Here is a 22,060-nt window from a genome sequence, read left to right as displayed (position 1 = left end):
CAAGAACCTATAATTGTAGAGAGGGACTGTCTTTTCTGGCAGTGGTGTCTGGGTGTGCAGGTTGTAAAAGGCAGGAGAGGCCCAGCAGTAGATTCAGTGCCAGGAGAGCTGAGGTTTGGACCCAGCGCTATCATTATACTAATATAGCTCCTGTGTTGCCATGTTGTTCAACCAGAGCAAGTACTGACCTTTCAATACCTCTGATTTTCCTCCTGGTGGTAAGAAGAATCAATCTTACAGATTTATACGGGTGTAATATTCATATGGGGCCTTCACTGGTGGCTCAGGCAGTAAAGAATCTGCCTTCAATACAGGAGAACCTGGTTCAACCCCTGAACTGGAAGATCGCCTGGAGAAAGTCATGGCAATCCACTCCAGTATTATTGCCTGGAAAATCCCATGGACAGAAGAACCTGATGGGTTACAGTCCATGAGGTCTCAAAGAGTCGGGCATGACTGAGTGATTGAGCGCAGGCGTGCGCGTACGTACACACACACACACACACTTATACAGGTATTTGTGAAGACAAGTAGAGCAGAGTGAATGAAACAAATTGTATACCCTTCTGCAATTCAGATGCAGCAGTCCTAGTCATACCTCAGAATATGAGGAAATTTGCAGATAGAGTATTTAGAGAGATAATTAAGTTAAAATGAGGTCATTGTGTGTGTGTGTGTCACTCAGTTGTGTCTGACTCTTTGTGACCCCATGGACCGTAGTCCACCAGGCTCCTCTGTCCATGGGATACTCCAGGCAAAAATACTGGAGTGGATTGTCATTCCCTTCTCCAGGGGATCTTCCCCACCCATGAATAGAACCTGGGTCTCCTGCATTGTAGAAAGATTCTTTACTATCTGAGCCACCAAGGAAGCCCAAAGTAAGATCATTAGGGTGGGCCTTAATCCCAAGACCAAGTGATGATACAGAAGGCAGCCATCTACAAAACAAAAAGAAACCCTTGGGAAGAAACCAGTGCTGTCGATACCTTGATCTTAGACTTCTAGCCTCCAGAATTGTGAGAATTCTAGGACTAAAGCTCTCAGTGAACATGAACGGTGATCAAGAAAGGTGTTCAAAATTTAACATTAAATGTCTTGCCTGAAAAAAAAAAAATGTCTTGCCTGAGATGAGCTCCAGGATCAAAAGAATAGTTTGTTTTCTTTATTTATGGCCAAGGAACCATCAGTCGGGGGAGCGGAGAGTGTGTATGTGTGTTTTGGGGTGGGGACAGTGGGAAGGGAAAGCGACAGGGATTCAGAGCTGAGAGACTGCTAGGGTGAACAGTGCAGACTGTCTGATAATTTGCTTATTTATGGTCTTAGAATATCTGCTGCAGGGCATGAAATTTCTTTCTCCTCCCCCCTCTCTCTTCCTGCTCCCGAGGAAGTATGCTCCACTGAGAGTGGCATTTGGATCCCCAGAGCTTCTGTATTGCTGCCTGACTTTCTGACAAAAGTGTTATTATTTCCACACATATGACTCTTTTACTCTATAAATAAATAAAGCTTTAGAAGGCAACTGAACACAACCCTGATGCCTAAAATAGGGCAAGACAAATAAAGCTGATCCTTATAAATTTAATCCTCATTAGGAGGTAAAGAAAGTCACGGGATTCTGAGTGGCACTTTGGAAAGGGGCAGATAATTTCTTTGACATATTTATTACCTTTTGAAAGCCAGCTAGTTTGAATGGATTAGAATAAAATGCTCAACACTAATATTTTTTCAAGCAATAATATCATATAGAAATAATTTTTGGTACAAGACATAAAATTCTTAATCTTCTGAAGTATTTCAGTAGATTTCAATTTTTGGTAAAATAACCTTTCTTAAAGCAGGGTCAAATCTAGGTTCCAATACTTTTTCTTCCTAACATGATGCTGGAGTCACTGATTCATAATACGCATTGATTGCCCTTTTGGTGGCAAACCTTAGACCCTTTCAGAGGAATCCTACTAGAAAACTGAGTCTGTCCTTGAACCAGTGGTCATTCTCACAAAGATACTCAATGAAAGCAAATTGGGGTTGATTGAGAGAGGCTTTATTTTTAAGGAAACCAGAAGATGGTAGTAAGATACATCCTGACTTTGTTCTCATTGTAATTAGGATACATCTAAAACTCCTTTAAGGCCCTAAGTGAGATGGCTGCTGCTATGAGAGGTGGTAGAAAGATAAAGCAATATTTAAGCTCCTTTTCCTTTGGCCTTTGTTCATTGCCCCTGTAATCACAGGCTCTTCATTCTAGTTGCTTAGAGAAGGAATGAGGTAGAACAGGGTCATGTAATTAATATAATCATATTTAATTAATATGTAATGATAATTACACGTTGAAAACAAATACGTTCTGAAATTCCCACAGCATGTGGCAAAATATACCTCCAAGACAGACAGAGGCTGGCCCACCATGGTATCGAAAAGGAACAGGATTTAGAGACAAACAGTGATCAGTCTTGATCACTAGACCACTTCTTCAGAACTTTGATCTCATTTCAGAATAAAAACACTTCACTTGTCCTATTTATTTCAGGGAAGGTAAATGCTCTCATTTATTATCTCATTTGAAGTCATGGTATTAGTTAGCCTCTTTCAAGTGGGAAGGCATTAGAGCATGTTCAGTTTACCTCGGGTGACAGAGATTTAGCGTGAGTTCCCGGGGAATGAAGGAAAAGCCAGGGAATCATTGGACCACCAAGCCTGCCCATGGTTAAGGATTCAACAGGATCTCTGCGTGTCTATCCTCCTTGTAACTCTGCTTCTCTCTCAGCAGACTCTAATGCCAAACTGGGTTGAGTCATACTACTTCCTACTATGTGACCTCTGGTGTGCATGCATGCTAGGTCACTTCAGTCATGTCCAACTCTTTGCGACCCTGTGGACCGTAGCCCGATGGGCTCCCCTGTCCATGGGATTATCCGGGCAAGAATAACAGAGAGGGGTGCCATGCCCTTCTCCAGGGTTTTTCCCGACCCGGGAGACTGAGCCCAGGTCTCCCGCATCTCTCGCATTGGCAGGCAGGTTCATCACCGCCAATGCCGCCTGGGGAGCCTGTGACCTTGGGGAAGCTATTTAAACTCTCCGGCTTAGTTTCCACACCTGTGAAATGGAAACAGACTTCACAGGGTTGAAGTTAATATATTTAAAGCATTAAAAATAGTACCAGGCACACAGAAATTGGAATTTCCTATTATCATTTTTTTAAATTTTATTTTATTTTTAAACTTTACAATATTGTATTGGTTTTGCCAAATATCGAAATGAATCCGCCGCAGTTATACACGTGTTCCCCATCCTGAACCCTCCTCCCTCCTCCCATTATCATTTTTATTATTGTTATATTTTTTATTACTTCTGCAACTACTGTCCACTGCCCTCACGGTGTCTACCACTTCATCTGATTACTACCTTTTCTGTGTGAGACTCTTTTACCCACTTTTTTGTGTGACTCTCAGCATCCATCCCTTTCTGCTTTATGTTTTACTTGAGTGATTTTCTTCTGACCTCATTTTCTTTACATCATGTTTCTAGTTATTCATTCTTCTGTTTATTGCCTTCATTCTGCAGGCCCCTTTGCTCTTTCTCTGCTCTACTGTATCATCTGGTTTTGTTTTCTTTTTAAAGATTTATTTACTTATTTTATTTTTGGCTGCATTGGATCTTTGTTGTTGCACTTAGGCTTTCTCTAGTTACCAGGGTGAGGGGAACTACTCTTTGTTGGGTGGAGTGGGCTTCTCATTGCGGTGGCTTCTCTTGCTGTGGAGCATGGGCTCTAGCGTGCGCTGGCTCAGTAGTTGTGGCACACAGCTTAGTTGCCCTGGAGCATGTGAGATCTTCCCAGAAGTGAAGTGAAGTGAAGTGAAGTGAAAGTCGCTCAGTCATCTCTGACTCTTTGTGACCCCATGGACTGTAGCCTGCCAGGCTCCTCTGTCCATGGAACTCTCCAGGCAAGAATATTGGAGTGGACTGACATTCCCTTGATCAAACCCGTGTCCCCTGCATTGGCAGGCAGATTCCTAACCACTGGACCACCAGGAAAGCCCCTATCATCTGGTTTTCTATGTGTCTCACATGCAATGTCTTGAGAGAGGATTTGATAGGGCCCCCTAGGAAATATTCAGTACAGAGCTCTGCAGAAGAGTCCTATGCTTGTTTGTCCCAGGCTGCTGCCAAGTTTATACTGGATTGTTTTGATTTGAGTGGGTGTCTATGGTCCAAGCTGTACTGTTCAAGGTGGTGAGGGTCTCAGGATACTAACTGAGAATCCTGTGTGTTGGGAAACATTTTAGACTCCTCCAGAAGAAGGGTAGTCTCATTCAGAGTGTCATGGCACCACCCTGAATGCATTTTTTCTTTAGAATTATTGCTATCCCGTTTATAGATGAAAAACTGAAACTCAAAAATGTGAAGTGGTCCTAGGTCTTATAACTCAGTGTACATGAAGTGCTTTATTTAATTTTGCCAAATAAGAGGTGCTATTTTTTACACTTCCTTTTATCAAGAATGGGTGATGATCTTTTTCAGAGATGGCGTCTTGTAATGTAAAAGGTAGTTTTTCTATGGCTATTCTGTTACATCTAATTCAGAATTTAAACAATGTAGGGTCACATGGAGATTATATAAGGTAAAATAAGAGGGAAGAGATTTAAAGTATTTTAAAGACAGACACACAGAAGTGATAGCTGTCATAATTCCTCTTTGCTTCTTTCATACCTTAACTAGTTTAACAAACCACAGTACTAATTATCTGGCAATTCAGATGTTACACAATCAGCATTCATCAGTGGAGAGGCTCTTCTGGAGATAGAATCTGGAAGAGCAAGGGAAAGTAGCAGAGAAACACATTTTTTATAGGATTTGAGCGATAAGATGCTCCAGCCTGAAGATTAGTTTATCAGCAACTTGTTTCAACTTGCAAGAAAGTTCCTTTAATGAAAACATTTGTCTAAACCAGTTGTCCCATCCTCATCTTATATCTGTTTTATAAACTCATTAACATCTCATATCTGTTCTAAAACTCATTCCTCTTAATCCGTGTAGACAGAGGCTTCTGGATTAAAGTCTGACATGCCATTTTAAAATATAAATTCTAGTTATGTAGAAGAATTCTAGTTAAAGATTAGGAGAGATTGAATAAAGTAACAGTAACTTAATGATGATCCAGGTGAAAAGGTGAGTGAGGAGGAATTAATGGGTCAGTTGGAGGCCTGGGTTTCCCTTGTGGCTCAGCTAGTAAAAAATCCTCCTGCATTGCAGGAGACCTGGGATAGATCCTTGGGTTGGGAAGATCCCCTGGAGGAGGGAAAGGTTACCCACTCCAGTATTCCGGCCTAGAGAATTCCACAGACTGTATAGTCCCTGGGGTCTCAAAGAGTCGGACACAACTGAGCAACTTTCACTTTCGCTTGGAGGCACAGTCCAGAGAATGGGGCACACCACTATGTCAAACTAGATACATTTTGATTAGTAGTGAGCTATGATATATTATTTGAAAAATGAGCCTTAGTTATATTGTAGCAGGTGAAAAATCTAGGTGGAGTTACTGGTTATGAGTAATGCCCTATTGTTGATCGAGCATGTTCCCAGGACCTCTAAAGAGGTCTGTGCACAGTGCATGTTGGTAGGAAGAAATGGCAGTGACCTGTCACCCCAGGAAAGACCTGACAGCTTGCAAAAAGGCTTGACTTGCTTGGGAAGAATGCTATGCATACCATCTGCCTGGAATGGAAAATAAGAATTACTATTATATACTGAACGGTCCAACTCTCCATCCTGTTGACCTCTCTTTGAGTAGAGGAATCAGACACACTTTTATGAAACTGAATTAACTGTATTTATAAATGGGATGGCTTGTTTAAAGGAGTTTTAATTTGTTCAACTGAACCATTAATTGAACATTAATCAAATACCATGAGAACAAATAGTTTCTATTTTTAGTTTAAAATTTTCCTTTTATAAATAGAATAATACAATGGAAATGTTGAATGTAACTAGGTATTTGGATTTCTCTGGTGGATAGCCAAAGAAAAGCCACCACAACCTGGGTTGCAAGGAAAGAGTGATTAAAATAAGACTGCTGGGACTTCCTGGCCAGCCAGTGGTTAAGACTTGGCCTTCCAATGCAGAGGCTGTGGCTTCAATCTCTTGTCAGGGAGCTAAGCTCCCACATGACTCATGGCCAAAAAGCAAAACATAAAATAGAAACAATATTGTAACAAACTCAATAAAGACTTAAACAATGGTCCACACAAAAATGTTTAAAATAAAATAAGACTCTGCTGGAATGAGATGTTGGGCCTATTTCTAACCTGTCCTCCATGGGCAGGCAGGGAATGGGAAGGAGAACTGGGTTCACAAACGATGCCAGTGGTGACAGCTGAGCAGTAACTCAGTATTCAGCTGAAGAATATTAAAATGGTATCTGGGTTATCACCAACACCGTGCATAGAATCAGACAGAATAAGCGGCAATTTCCTCTAAGAAGGAATTCTAAAGCTAAGCTTGTTTCATCTGAATTTGGGTTCATGATTTATACCATGTGTTCAACCCCCTCTGTGTTTGGCAATGTGACTAGGATGAGAGCAATTTGAGGTACCCAGGTCCTCTAGGATCATGCTAGTGGGGGTTTTTCTTGAACTTCTAAAGACACAGCCTACAGTAGGTTAGAAGTCTTAATCAAAAGACAGCCTCATTCACTCATTTGGTGAATTTTTGTTGAATGTCCATAGGACGATGAATGGTTCTAAATTCTGTAAAGAACATAAAGATGAAGCAAATTGGCATCTTGCCCTTAAGAACTGTAAGGAACTTACAGTCAGTGAGAGCCATAAGCCATATATAAAAATAATAGTACAATTGTTTTCTGTCCTAAGATAAAGGAAGATGTTTACTAATGACTCATTATGTGTCAGGCGATGTGTTTTGTTATCTTGCATATGACATCAGATTATCACAACCACCCTGGGAGGTGGACTTTAGCAGAAATGGGCAAGGATTCTTCTTAACTGAGGAAAGATTCTTAGAGAATATGGGTGCAAAGTCATTCATTTGCAGAGTGTGTGAGTATAAAGCAGAGAAGATGATACATTCAGAAAGGCAGGTTGGCGGCCACAATGTAAGGATCTCTGGATGCCAGAGAGGTGTTTGGGCGATGTTCACTTGTTCTGAAAGTACCAAGAGTGGTCATGACTGTGCTTTGGAGAGCTGAAGATGGAAGCCTATAAAGACCAGTCAGCGAAGGACACAACTTTTATGAGTGGGGTCAGCCTCTACTGGTGTCTGTTTCTAAATAAACTTTGGGCCTGTACAGGCTTGGGGGTGGGAGGAATAGAAAAAGCCAGGCTGCTCTCTGCTACTCCAGAGCACAGAGCTGAAAGAGAGCAGATTGTGGACAATCAGTGCTTTGGGGAGATAAAGAAAAGATGGCTTGCAGTCAAGGAGACCTTGGTTTTCATCCCAGTTCTGGATGTCCTAGAGCAATTTACTTATGTAACCATGCTGAACCTTTGATTCCTTATGTTAAAATGGGGCTAATGACACTCACCGTACAGGATGGTTGTGAGGATTAAAAGACACAAGACAGAGGGTTTTGGGAAAATAGTCAGAAAAGCAGGATAGGGGTTTCCGGGAGAAGAATTTCAGTGGTGGTATGTTCTCTCAGCTTTTGTGCCCCTTGCTGCCAGATAAATTCAGAGGCCACTTGTCAGGACCACAGTAGAAAGGGATCTGGCATCCAATAGGTGGTTATACCAGATGACCTTTAGGGTCCATTTTAAGTTCTAGTGCTGCTATTCTCTGCAGGTTTTCCCCCCCTGCTTTCACAGTGTGCCCTTCCCAACCCCACAGTCATTATTATCTGACAAAACTCATAGGTCAGGCTGATCATAGGAATAATTTGACAGAAAATACATATCTAGACCCTCAGAGTTGATTGGTGTTGAAGCCACAGGAGCTGTAAATGGACTTTTTCATTAAATAAGTTAAGATCCAGGATAATGGGTAGACACTGGGTATCCTATTTTGCTCCCCTCAATGTCCTGATACTTTGGGGCTTCCCCAGTACTCTTGCCTGGCAAATCCCATGGACAGAGAAGCCTGGTAGGCTGCAGTCCATGGGGTCGCAAAGAGTCGGACACGACTGAGCGACTTCACTTTCACTTTTCACTTTCATGGATTGGAGGAGGAAATGGCAATCCACTCCAGTGTTCTTGCCTGGAGAATCCCAGGGACCGGGGAGCCTGGTGGGCTGCTGTCTATGGGGTCAAACAGAGTTGGACACGACTGAAGCGACTTAGCAGCAGCAGCAGCAAGACACCCAGAGGCCATTGGTTTCAATCTATTTATTGAAGAGTTAGATCTCTTTGCAAAATGAAGTGCTAGAGTGAAGCCTAAATGAATGGATGGGCTTCCCAGGTAATGCTAGTGGTAAAAAACCTTCCTGCCAATGCAGGAGACGTAAGTGACGCAGGTTCCACCCCTGGGTCAGGAAGATTCCCTGGAGGAGGGCATGGCAATCCACTCCAGTATTCTTGCCTGGAGAATCCCATCCCATGGACAGAGGAGCTTGGTGGGTTACAATCCATATAGGGTCTCAAAGAGTCAGACAAGACTGAAGTGACTTTGCATGCTTGCAAATGTATTGATACAATAGCTAAGAGCTGTAACTCTAATTAAGGGGGAGGGGAGGGAGAGGTGGGGAGAAGGAAGCTGAAATCTCACCCTCTGGGTTCCTTTCTCACCCACTCTGGAACCCCTGGTTGGACACTACTGCTCCAGCCCGGGCCTATTTGCTGTTTTCCTCTTGAGTCTTCTGTTTTCTGGACACAGATGACAGCTGTTATCACTCCAGCTGCAGAGGGGATGGGAGGCAACTTCCTGTTATTCTATCCTGCCATCCCTGTGGGGGTGGGACAGTCCCTCCCCCCATCTCCTGCTGCTGGAATGTGAGCCAGGCAGGCTTCCTATGACTGGGACTGGAAAAATGACTGGTAGCCATCCAGCCGCTGTTGGAGAGCATCTGGGAGAGCAAAGCAGAGCAGGCTCCAGACAAGTGTGTCCCTGACTGAGGGACAAGGAGGAATGGGTGGCTAAGAGGCAGGTTAAGTGGTTGGTGCAGAAAATGCCTGAGGCCGTGAAGGGTTGCTGCATGAATAGTGGGAGAGTAAGAAGAGGGGATTGTTGCCAGGGCACTAAGATTGAGAAAAGGAAATGGGGAGAGATAGTTAAGGTAGCTCAGCTGGTAAAGAATCCACCTGGAATGCAGGAGAGTCCTGTTTGATTCCTGACTCAGGAAGATCCCCTGGAGAAGAGATAGGCTACCCACTCCAGTATTCTTGGGCTTCCCTGGTGGCTCAGACGGTAAAGAATTGCCCTGCAATTGGGGAGACCTGGGTTCAGCTCCTGGGTTGGGAAGATCCCCTGGAGGAGGGCATGGCAACACACTCAAGTATTCTTTCCTGGAGAATCCCCATGGACAGAGGAGCCTGGCAGGCTCCTGTCCATAGGGTTGCAAAAAGTTGGACATGACTAAGTACAGCACAGTTAAGTAGTTATGGTTTCTAGCTATGAGATTGTTTGGGGTTGGGTGCATTTAAGGAAGGGAGCAGGGTTAGAGGTGATCTGCTAATCCATTTTCCATCCTATATTTTTATTGAATGTTTTTCTTGAATTGGGGGTAAGGAATACAGAGGTATTAGGCATGGGCAGCCTCTTCAGAGTCTGGGAAGATAGGAAATGAATATAACTAGACATAGATAACCATATGTTAACACATCTATACAATTTCAGTAAGGATTGTAATAACCTTTGATGTGAGTATATTAAAGTCCCATTTTATAAAAGAGGTGATTAGGTTTCTGATGGATATTTAAATGACTAGGTCTTCCCAGGTGGCGCTAGTGTTAAAGAACTTGCCTGCCCATGCAGGAGATGTGAAAGATGCAGTTTCCATTTCTGGGTCAGGAAGATCTCCTGGAGTAGGAAATCGCAACCCAGTCCAATATTCTTGCCTGGAGAATCCCAAGGACAGGGAGCCTGGAGAGCTCCAGTCCATGGGGTTGCAAAGAGTTGAACATGACTGAAGCAACCTAGCACAGCACAGCACAAAGTTACACGGCAAGCAAGTGCAGAACTAGACAATGGACCCCTTTTTCTGTCTGCTGTAGGGCACAGCAAGGACAAGGACTTAAGGCTTTGAGAGAAGAGTAGGACTTAGCACACAGAAGGGGATTAAAAGGTAAAAATTTCCATTTACAAAATAGGTAAGCCATAGGGATGTAATGTACAACATGGTGACTATAGTTAATAATACAGTATTACATCTTTGAAAGTTTCTAAGAGAATATATCTTAAAAACTCTCAAAAACAAAACAAAACACCCCACAAAGCTCTCCCAAACAGAAGAGTAGGTAGGATTGGATTCCAGGTAGGCCAGTAGGTGAGATGCAATCAAGAATCTGGGAGTAGACCAGTTTGCCGTGAAATGTTTCCCATTTCACTGGGAAGGGGAAACACTGGAAGGGGGAGACAAGGTGGGAAAGGTGCATAGAGCCCAGATCAGAGAGTTTTAAATGGCCAGCAAAGAATTGCATGGCAAGAGGGACCTGATTTAGAAGGGGAAGATGCTGACAGCAAAACCAAACAGTGTTTTAGCAAACTCATTTGGAAGTAGTGCATAGAAGGACTTAGAGGTGGGGGAAAATGGATTCAGTAAAGTTAGGAGCTTGGAACAGTGTAGGTTTGACAAACAGCATAATGTTGATAATATAGAAATTGGTCTGTGAGAGCAGTTGCTGGGGTCGGTGGATTTTTTTTTTTTTTGGCATTATAATATGTGTGTAGATTGTGGGCAATCACTGCTCTAGAGAGAAGAAATAGCTTCAGAATCCAATAAACCTTGGTTTCAACTGCAGTTCTGGAGCAATGTACTTATGTAACCTTGCTGAGCTTTTCATTCCTTTATGTTGAAACGGGGCTAATGACACTCACTTTACAGGATGGTTGTGGGAATTAATTCAGACACACTGGTGGACTCTGTGCATCCCTTCTACAATTTGTGGCAGAATGGCAAAATAAGCACGTCCTCATTCATCAGAAAACAAACAATAAAAATGAAGAGAAAGTCAGTAGTCAATTCATTGTAATTCCAGAAGATGACGGATAATCTATCTTTATCTCATATAAAGAGGGCCACGTTTCACAATTCAGTCCTGCCTTGGGGCAGTTATTAGTCAAACTGAAAGACCCATTTCCTGAGAATCTCTCTGTTCTGTTAGCCAGGGTATAGCCTGATAGCTGCCAGGGTAAATGTTAGTTAATTCTTAATTGATAGCTCAGCCACTGCAATTGATTCCATTCAACAATAATTATTCTCCTGTGGCTTGCTGAACTCAATTGTGAGATTTCCACCCCTTTTCAGTTGTGTATAAAAACAGCAGCCCTGCTGTCTTTAAAAAAAGGTAAAACAGTAATTTTTCTTACTTCAGAGGTTCAATTTTATTTGCCTGGAAGCTCGCGTGCTGTGATTTTCGTCACTAAAAGCAAAAGCAAACCGCATGGTCGATAACGCCCCAGGGTTAACAATCTAGAGCTGGGTCGCAGTTTCTAGGATTGTCCTCCCTATCTTCTCGAAGAGCTTTTGAAGTTCTAAATTTCCCGTTCTAAGGGAACGCCCAGCAACCCCAAGATAAAAGGGGAGCTGAGCGAGCTGGCGGTTTCCTTTATTTGTCTGACTTCAAGCTAGCCATTTTCTGCTGCACGCGCCGCCGGACTCGGACTTGCCCGTGACACACAGGCGACTGTTTTTCCTTCAAAGGGGGGCTTGGATAGGTTAGTTTCGTTTCTGACCTGGGGGATTGGGAAATGCGCCAAGAAAAGTTTAAAACACCACCTGCAAGGATCTTCTTCGTACCATGATTCTCCTTCCCTTACAGATAGCAGGAAAGGCAGCATTTTTTTCCATCAACACCCACTTCCAGCCCAGCGCCGGGCTCAGAGAGGAATGTGTAAAATTAGTGGGCTCCTCTGAGTGACAGTCCGAGGGCCCAATCAGCGCGAACCGCGGCGCGCCGACACCCCTCCCGCGCGCTCTCTTTGGCTCTTTCCCGCGGGGAGGGAGGTGGGAGGGCACGAGGGAGGGGAGGTACCTGGGACTGGGAGTGATGTCAGCTCCCAGCTCGGTGCCTGCCCGGATTCCTGACATGGTGTAGGGCCGAGAGGGTGGGGAAGGCGGGAGCCGGGCGAGAGAGGACTCGGGGCAGCCAGCCTGCGGCGGGGCCGGAGTGCCGGCGCTTTGAACTCCGGGCGAAGGTGAAGCACAACTTTTGCAACTCGTGCTGGCGGCTCTCCTCCCCCCAGGTAAGGGCGTTTGGCTCCTCTCGGGGACCGGAGTGTAGTGGCACCGTTGTGCGGTTGCAGCTGCTCCTCCTTTTCACCGCTCGATTTCCTTTTCCAGCTCACTCCAGTTTCCCAGTGGGAGCGGGCACTTTTTGGTGGGTGGGGTAGGGCTTAACTCCTGGGGCTCCCAACTAGCTTTTAGGTGAAAAATACCTCCAGGACTGGACGTGTGAGATCTTGTCTGTGTCCTTAAACACCGCCCCCTCCCCAGTCTGCTAATAATACTTAAGAACCCCAATCAGAGAAGTGTGTGTGTGTGTGTGTGTGTGTGTGTGTGTGTGTAGAGGGGGCTGTTATTTTAAAATGTCACAAAAAGTTTATGAAATATCGACTCAAAAATTATGATGAGAGAGAACAAAAGTTTTTGTGTTTTATTGGCTCCCCTGTGGTCTGTTACATTTAAATGAAAGTCTGTCATTGTTATTCATATTTTTTATATCATAATATAAGAAATCCTTTTTTATAGTTCCGTCAGAACGTGAGAAATTCACTTGGAGTGTATTAATTATGAGCTTGTGGGAAAACCGGTCTCTTGGGGGCATGCTTCAACGCCGGTTCTTTTTCTCTCACATCTTAACGGAGGATCCCTTTGGTTGCCTACGTTGTGAATCTGGAAAGGTTAGAAAGGCTGTTGAGAACCTTCATATCCGTTTTCTGTGGCTGTTTGAGGGAAGGATGAGGGCTGGTAGTTGTTTTCATGGATCCTTTTTAGAGAAGGGAGTTTTAACTGGGAAATGTGGCCGAAGGCGTGGCAAACAAACTCTTAATTATAGGAACATGAATTTTTCAACATGTGGGGCCAAAACAAATCCTGCCTTTCAATAAGAATTGCAGGGAGCAATAGAAGAAGAACTTGATCTCATGTCCCAATTCGGTCTGTAGGGAAAGGAACTGCAAAAAGATATTTAGATAAGCCGAAATACAAAATTCTGTTTTTTTGTTTATTTCCGGTTTCAAACCCTTTAGCTGTTTCTTGCTTGGTGATTTTGTGTGCCCAGGTTACTAACTGGGTATGATTGACTTTCTGGGGAAAAAATTGACCCTATACACTGATTGAGAACCCTCACTTATCAGTGCTGAAGGCTCTTTCTTTTGGGGAAGCAAAGAAAGTATTTGGGCTGGGACTCCTAAGTCAAGTTTCCCTTTTCTTTCACCAGAGTGCCTCAGCAGTGAGGATCCTTCCATTGCCAGGTCGGGAGGAGACGGGCGTGGGCTTCTTTGTGAGTCAAAAGCTGCATCCCAGGTGCCAGTACGTCAGGGCATTTCCGGGAGAGGAGGAAAGAAAGAAGCCACAAATATTGCCTCTAATAATCCCAGGTCGGGAAGTGTGGAGACACAGGACTTTGTTGATGGGGTTCTCTGTCTTTCTAGCCAGATACCAGTTAGGTTGCAGGGCAAAAAAGAGGTGTTTTGTTTTGCTGTTGTTTATAAAACACCTAAGGGCTTCCCTGGTGGTTCAGTGGTAAAGAATCCACCTGCAGTGCAGGAACCACCAGAGACATGGGTTCAATCCCTGGATGGGGAAGATCCCCTTGAGGAGGAAATGGCAAACTGATCCAGTATTCTTGCCCTGGAAGTCCCATGGACAGAGGAGCCTGGCGGGTTACAGTCCAAAGGGTCGCAAAAGAGTTGGACACGACTGAAGTGATTGAGCACACACTCATGCACGCATGCGTAAGACACCTGGATCTGTATTGTTCTTAAAATTTTTAGTTTGCACAGGTTGGATTAAGAGTAGATTTTTTTGCAAAGAGGAGGTGTGCTTCACTGAAAAAGCCTATATATTTTAATTTTGATCTGTATTTTGGACTGAGAAACAGAAATTGGCTAATGTCACTGAAATAATGGTTACCGAGTCTTTGCTATTTATGTTCTGTGAAAGTGAAAGAGTTATTTGTTCAGTCCAGTCTGACCCTTTGCAACCCCATGGACTGTAGCCCGCCAGACTCCTCTGTCCATGGGATTTTCCAGGCAAAAATACTGGAGTGGGTAGTCATTCCCTTCTTCAGGGGATCTTCCCGAACCAGGGATCAAACCCAGGTCTCCTGCATTACAGATAGATTCTTTACCATCTGAGTAGAAGTACATAAAACACACTGTATTTTCCAATGCACTTTTTCAGCAGGAAAGTCCAGGAGGTGAGGTGGAATTCCTGTGGGCTGGTGAGAGCTCTCTGAAGCCTTGACTGATGGAGTATTCAGACTGCTGTTTGTAATACCGAAAGAAAGCTGCAAAAACCAGTCAAGTAGTATCTTTAGGATGTTATCTTGTTTTCCAAATTCAGATTTATAATTCTTTCCAAGAAATGAGTCCTTGTTTACTGCCTTGAATATAACAAAGCTTTAAATTGCATTTGCAGTTTGAGTAGCAACCTTTACATTTACATACTTATTTTTAACCAACATTTCTCTTTCTCCATCTGTGTGTAGGAGGCAGATGTGGTATACTAAAACATAGTATGTTCAAAGGACAAAACTTGAAAGATGTTTGAGTTGTTGAGAAAGGTAGAATCAGGTTTTGGTTAAATTCTTTGACCAGCTACGATAGCTCCTTTAAAAAATGGGGTAATCTGGCCGTTGTGGACAGATGTTGACTTGAAATTCAGGGCACACTGTTGTTACATATCAATAGTGCCTAATTTCAGGGGCATTCTAGTCATTTTTTGAAAACAAGTTCAGTAAGAGAGTGTTCATTAACTGCTTAGGTAGTCTTTTTGTTGCTCACTGTGCTTGCAGGAGATAAATCAGAACAAGGTCAATTCCCTCCCCACCCCGCCTCAGTTACTGACTCCTGCTGCTGCTAAGTCACTTCAGTCGTGTCCGACTCTGTGCGACCCCATAGACGGAAGCCCACCAGGCTCCCCTGTCCCTGGGATTCTCCAGGCAAGAACACTGGAGTGGGTTGCCATTTCCTTCTCCAATGCATGAAAGTGAAAAGTGAAAGGGAAGTTGCTCAGTCGTGTCCGACTCTTAGCGACCCCATGGACTATAGCCTACCAGGCTCCTCCATCCATGGGATTTTCCAGGCAAGAGTACTGGAGTGGGGTGCCATTGCTTTCTCCGAGTTACTGACTAGCTGACTTCTTTTTAAAACCTTTCATATTCATGAACTACTTGTACTTTTGTAGTTAATTTAGTTTATGTTGGTAATTTGTCACATTAAAAGTAACTTTTTGAGGTTCTCATCTCCCATTTTAAAAAATACCTGTATCTTCAAAAGCACATCTTTCAAACTGTTAACTAAAAGACCTCATTCATCACTCTTGTCTTTTCAGAGATATTACTACATGTTTCTGATCTGATTTGAATTACCTTTTCAAAACAGTGAATGAATGAGTGAATGAATGTATGAATATCCATTCACATTTGGGTCTGTGTCTTGATTCTTTACTAAAGAAATGTTCCTTTAAGGTGCACACATAGGCAAGAGATAGTATTAGGTTGGCCAAAAAGTTTGAGTTTTTCTGTAACATGGAAAAAACCTAAACATACTGTTTGGCCAACCTAATACATAATTATGACATTTTTTTATTCCCAAAGATTTCCTTAGAAAGTCATACTAGTTTTGAAAGTAAGAAAAAAATCCCAGTTGAGCATCTGATTGTGAAATCTTTCAGGAAACCATGATTTTACTGTTTTTTAACCATGGTGGAACAGATGTGTTTAAGTATGGGATCCAAAGCTGTTAAGGTTACTGACACTGGGTGTTGTTTTAGGACAAATGAAACAAAGTGTCTGTCCTCTGGCCAGCATTTCCCTTCAACTAAAAGTTGATAATTTCACAATTAAATCAGTCATCCAGCTGCCCCCATGTTGACACTATCCAATAACTGCTCTGGGCTTATGTAGTTCCTTGAATCTGTAGTGTATTATGTCATCACTTTCTCAAATTCATCTCTGTGCATGTCAGAATGATTTTCCTAGCCAAAAGCCTATAGCTTTTGTCACATGTTATCACCACCATAAAGACTGATGCTTCATTAAATGGAGCTAATGGATTAAAAAAAGAAAGCTGAACTAACCCACCCTAGAAAATACAAAGACTTTTCTATTTTTTTATACTCTTTATTTAAACAGTAATTATTGATGCCTGTTTGGCACTGGTTGCTGTTTCAAAAAGCCAAGTGGTGAGGGTTTCTTTTACATCAATACTTTGCCCCATGTTTAAGGATCTAAGACACCAAACAACTGGATTTTAGATGAAACAGTGGGCCCTTCCAGGAGTTTTAAGTTTACACACTCATTAGGCAGCTTTTGAAGAAGAGGAGGGTTTGAGTGAAACCTCTACCACTTCTCTTTGGAGAGCTTCTATTTCTGAAATGTGGGTTTGGACTCTGAGGGATCCAGGTGGGTATGTTGTCTTAGTTTGTGACTGAACTTTGGTTGCATGTCTCCCTGGAACTTGGTGTGACTCACAGTTTGACTGGCCCACATTCACATCCTTGTTTTTCTTGGCAAACGTAAGGAGTTCAGAATAGAAACCGCCAGGTTTCCGTGTGGTGGTGCACCTAAAAATGCCCATGACCGAAGGAATTGTGCGAACTCAGATTGCACTGAGTATCAGTCATTCTGGTAAAGACTTGTTTCACTGACATGGATCATGAGGGAAGAAGATCAAATACCATAACTTTGGGGACTGGCTGTAGATTTTGTGGACATCCTTTGAACTCCAGAGTAAGGCGAGGTCTTTTCACCTCTCCTTTAACTTAGAGAAATTAAGCATTTGACAGAAAAACAAATGCGAGTTCGAGAGCCGATACGCTGATTCCTAGTGTTGCGTGTGGGGTAGCAAAGGAAAACTTAATTTTACCTGATGAGAGAGAGAGACTAAAGATGCTGTTTTCAGTGACAAGTCCATTCATAAGTAAGTGGCCAAATTCTTTAGGCACACAAGGTAGTTCTTGGGAAGAAGTAGGTAGGCCCATTGGGAACTCTTACCGTTTGCTTTGCATGCATGTTACTCTGAACTGTATTATTGAATATGGTTTCATGTCATCTTGTATTTCCTGTGAGCCTAGGATATAGCTCACAGAAGTCCTTTTGCTGGCTTTCTGTCACCCTCTCTCCATATATATCTTTTCACAAATATAATCTTCTCATCATAGAATTGTATGAGGTTTTTATGAGAAAAGTTTGAACTTTGAAAGAAAATGTAAACAGGCTAAAGCTCTATGGCCTACTTTCTTAATACAATAACTTGAGAGTGTGGCTGTGGTTGCATAAATAATATCCCTGGAACCATTACCTTTTTGTAAAGATAATGCTTCTCGTAACAACACATGGTCGAGGATTTTACTTTGCTTGAACTGAAATTTGAACACACTCTACGTTTTATTATGAATGATGGAAGAGTCAGAGGAGCCTGTAAGCTCTCATCTAAAGTAACTGGACAGCGAGTGAGTGGGAGGAAGGGAAACAGTGACGACTCACAGGAAACACTGAATGAACCTGTGAGTCGGCCAGGACAGTTTGTGTGAAGTCACCTGGGTCTCAGTGTTTTTCCTCTGGATCAGCTGCTTGGATGCGTCTGTAAAACTTTCTTCCGACCTCCACCCCCATCAGTGGGTGACTTTGCTCAACCAAGAGGGCTTTTAAACATAGACTTAAAGTTCTTTTATTGCTTTCTTCTCAAGGTACCGTGATTCTCTAGGATGGCTTGCACTCTACATTACCCTGTGGAGCAGACACAGCTAGGTGTGCAATCGTTTCCATCCTTCCCACTTTTTACTGGTGGTCAGTTAAAAACAAAACAACACACACACACACACACACACACACACACACACGCACACCCCCCCCCCCAAAACTTGATTTCCCAGAATCCCTTGCAGCTGGGCGGTGTCTAAGTGACATCGTCCTGGCCAATAAGATGCAGGTAGCTGGGAGGGGCTCTCCCACAGACTCTCTTGCCTGTTAGGCTATTGCTCTTTGTGCTTCTCGTTATCTCTTCCAGGATAATGGATGCTGTTTTCTAATTGCAGAAGCTGTCTTATGACCAAATTCAAGAAGCTTGAGGGGTAAGTGGGCTGGGAAGCTGATGGCCTTCTGGAACGCTGTACCAGACTTGGTCTGCCCACCTCTTGATTTATTTTGAGAAAAATAAATCTTCGTTTGATTCAACCACAGAAGTTGGGTCTGTTACTTGAAGCCAGATGGGATCCTGACTGAGTTTAAATTTTAAAGAAGTCATAGTTCTTTTCGCTCAGAATTAAAAGGCATCATCCTGGATGATTAAAAAATGGGTTGGACTTTGGAACCCTGCATACTCTCAATTTGAATCTTGGCTTTGCTATTCATTACAGACTAATCTTGACAAAAAATTTAATGGTTTTGGGTCTCCATTTTACTATCTGTAAATGGTGGTACTGGTGTTTGTCTTATGGAATTTTTGTCAGTATTGAAGTGAAGTGAAGTCGCTCAGTTGTGTCTGACTCTTTGCAACCCCATGGACAGGCTCCTCCGTCCATGGGATTTTCCAGGCAAAAGTACTGGAGTGGGTTGCCATTTCCTTCTCCAGAGGATCTTCCCAACCCAGGGATCGAACCTGGGTCTCCTGCATTGTAGGCAGACGCTTTACTGTCTGAGCCACCAGGGAGGTTTGTCAGTATTATAAAATGTTAATAGAAATAATAATAATACATTTGGTACATAGATTTTTAATAAATGATGGCGGCTATTACTAAAGAATACCATAGTGAGGAGCCTGAAGAGGGGGAGGTAAGTAATTTAACTTTTAGTAGGTTCTCAGTAAACATGATTTGAACAACTGAATGGTGGGTTAGCTTTATGTCTGTAGCCACTTGCCTCCATCTGTTTACCATTCATTCCAAGGCCCATCTATTTATCTTCAGCCCCGTCTGCCTACACTGGAATACTCGGAACTCTTATGTTCTCCGAACTTTGGTTGAAAAAGCAAAAGATGTTCTTACGACAGTTTTATTACCTATAACCAAAGAGATGAAGTGGATGTGCTCCAGAGTCAGAGAAATGTAAATGAGACTCTTCTGTCCTTAACTATGTGATTTTTGTCTTCTGTGAAATGGGAATAATTGGGTGGGTTATGAGAATTACATATGATAATATATGTGAAACATTAACAATGATTTTCCTGGCATACAGTGAACATTGGATTAATGACAGATATTGTTACTATTTTGTTAAACAGTTCTTGACCTTGGTACAAGATCATCTTGGAGATATAAGGGCAAATAAAACATGGTCTTTACCCTTAAGCATATTCATATAGAGAAGATAGGGGAAGAAATGGAATGATCTTCCTTACACATAATCATAATGAAAAACAGATTTAGAAAGCTACTTAGCTGTTAGAAAGTTGGAGGAAAATATACAGATTTAAACAAATGTTTATTATATGTATTTTAAGGAAAAAAGTCACCAAGCATGTCAGTGCAGGAAAAAGTTGCTAAATGGAGTGATTTGTGGGGGATAGGATGAAGATGATGGGAAAGATGAGGGGCCTTTAATTTTTTTATGTCTGTTTTACAGCCTCATGAATTACTCTTGAAATATAAAGAGTATTAAAGTTTAAAGAATCAGTTTGTGGGGCTTCTTGGAGGTAAGTGGTAGAAGATGGTGCTATGAATTAGTAAAGGATTGGGTTTAGAGGGGTCCTACTAGAGAAGGTGGGATTTCAATGGGATGAGTAGGAAATGTTGAGACATTGGGGGGGACATGAACATCCTTGGGTTTGAAACAAAGCATAGAATATAGTTTTAGAGAAAGATAGGAAGATCAGTATTGTTAATAGAGGTAAGATATTCTAAAGCCAGATCTTAGAGGGATTTAAAAAGAGTGACAAGACTATGCTTTAAAATGAGTTGTGGGTTTTTTTGTAAGGTAGGGAGGGATCTAAGAACTATTATTATTTTATAAAAATGACTCTTGAAATAATATGTTGAATGTTAGGAGGGGTATATGTGGCGAACGGAGTGAGGACAGATAGAACAAGAAAGGCACACAGCAAAAGTTGAATTTAAATAGGAAATATGATGAATTAAGATTTAAGCATCTGAAAAAGAAGATTTAAACATCTAGAGTTTGCAATTCATTGGGACCCATGATAACTTACCTTCATTTTCTCATTGTCTAAATGGGTTAAATCATAGAACCTGTCTTGTTAGGTTTTTAGGAGAATAACAACAACAGTATTAATAATAGCTAATGCCTACTCAGTGTGTACTAAGCACTATTCTAACTGTCTGACATATTTCAACTTAGATTTAATCCCTACATCATCCCTAAGAAAAGGTACTGTTCTTATTCTTACAAATGAGAAATCCGAGGCACAGAGAGGCTAAGTGAATTTCCCAAGGTCACACAGATTGTGTGTTGGACAGGGATTTAAATGGAGGTAGATACAGTCTCCAGGGTCAGTAACCTCAACCACTTCGTATTACTGCCTCTGGCTTAGTTCTGTACTTGACATGTTAAAAGCTGCTAAGAATTGTTAGTTATTCATGCTATTCACATCATGATGTTAAGCACCAATTTAGACATTTAGGTTTGGAGTGTAGGCAAAACCCTTGAGTGATAGACCATCTCTGTAGGGTTGCTACCTAAAGAGCAAGAGTAGGTGAGCTTGCTGAAGAAGAGAACGTAGAATAAAGAGAAGAAAGTACACAACCCACAGGGAACTCTTGACATGTAGACATAGTCAGGCCAAAGAAAAGAAGTTATTTAAGGTGATAGAGCAAGAATAACCAGGGAGGTTGGAAGGGAAGAGGTTGCCGGTGGCAAGGGAATGAAACACGCCCAACACAAGTGGACCATCCCTACCATCCAGTGCTGCAGACCTCTTACAGGACGAGCCTGAGAAGTGGCCCCGAGTCCAGCTGCCAGGTCATCTGTGGGCTAGGAGAGCAGTTTCAGCGCAGTAGCCACGGAATCCAGAGGACAGAAGGTTGAGGAAGACATGGGAGGTGATGAACCCGAGGCTGTCCTGTTAGCCCAGCCTTTCAAGGAATTGAACAGGGAGAGATGTGCTCTGACAGTGTGGGTTTGATGATGGTCCAGGCAGAAAGGGTAATATGAAAGCAGCAAACAAGAAGGGGGAAGGAAAGGGATAGACTGAAATTAGGTGGAGAATGCGGGTTAGCTTTGAAATCTGGAAGAATGCTTCTTCAGATAGAATGAAAGAAAGGTTGCGGGAAATTGAGGAAAGAAATGTGATTGGAAGAGATAAGAGCTGAGTGAGTTCACCCCCAGGCAGTCTGCCTTTTTTTTCCTCCCCCAGTCTAATAGGAGGCAGTGAGAGGAAATTCGTAGACAAGTAACTCAGGCTCCCCAGAGCTCTCAGGATTATTGAGACAGAGGAAACATTTGAAAGAATGACAGAAGTCTCTCATCTAAACAATGCAAGCTGACACATTTGCCAGGATGTATCTCCAGGCAGGAAATTAATTTATTGAAGTGGAAAGTAGTGGTACAAAAAAAGAAGAGGGGAATGAAATGAGACAAAGGGATACCTGACTGTATGTGAAGGAGGAGTTTTTAGACACCAGACTGAATGGTTTGCAGAACAACTTACCAGGGGAAATCCGAGAGCTCTGAGTGACGGGGAAGCAGCCCGGGTCTGGGACCACAGGCTGGGTTTGGTTAACACTGAACCACAGAGCACCAGGGAGTACTCTGAAAGAGGGAGGTGTCCAGCAGAG

General features: G+C 42.6%; 1 protein-coding gene across 17 annotated transcripts in view; it reads left to right on the top strand.

The window, feature by feature from the left end:
* Positions 1-12,180: 12,180 nt before the first annotated feature.
* PPFIBP1 (PPFIB scaffold protein 1) overlaps positions 12,181-22,060 on the top strand; it is a 212,127-nt gene continuing 202,247 nt past the window's right edge. For 8 of the 17 annotated variants that reach the window (XM_086401617.1, XM_086401612.1, XM_086401613.1 and 5 more), the window contains exon 1: positions 12,181-12,348. The gene's annotated coding sequence lies outside the window, so the exon portion shown is untranslated. Of the gene's footprint in view, positions 12,349-18,339; positions 18,404-22,060 lie in introns of all 17 variants that reach the window. The other 9 variants (XM_086401614.1, XM_086401616.1, XM_086401608.1 and 6 more) reach the window with 2 other exon arrangements.

Source organism: Bos grunniens, chromosome 5 (assembly GCF_055505025.1).
Source record: "Bos grunniens cultivar Pamir isolate PY7600 chromosome 5, Bosgru_T2T1.0, whole genome shotgun sequence".
Lineage (NCBI taxonomy): Eukaryota > Metazoa > Chordata > Mammalia > Artiodactyla > Bovidae > Bos > Bos grunniens.
Note: the sequence above shows the minus strand (reverse complement) of the source record. Positions and strands in the feature narration are given on the sequence as shown.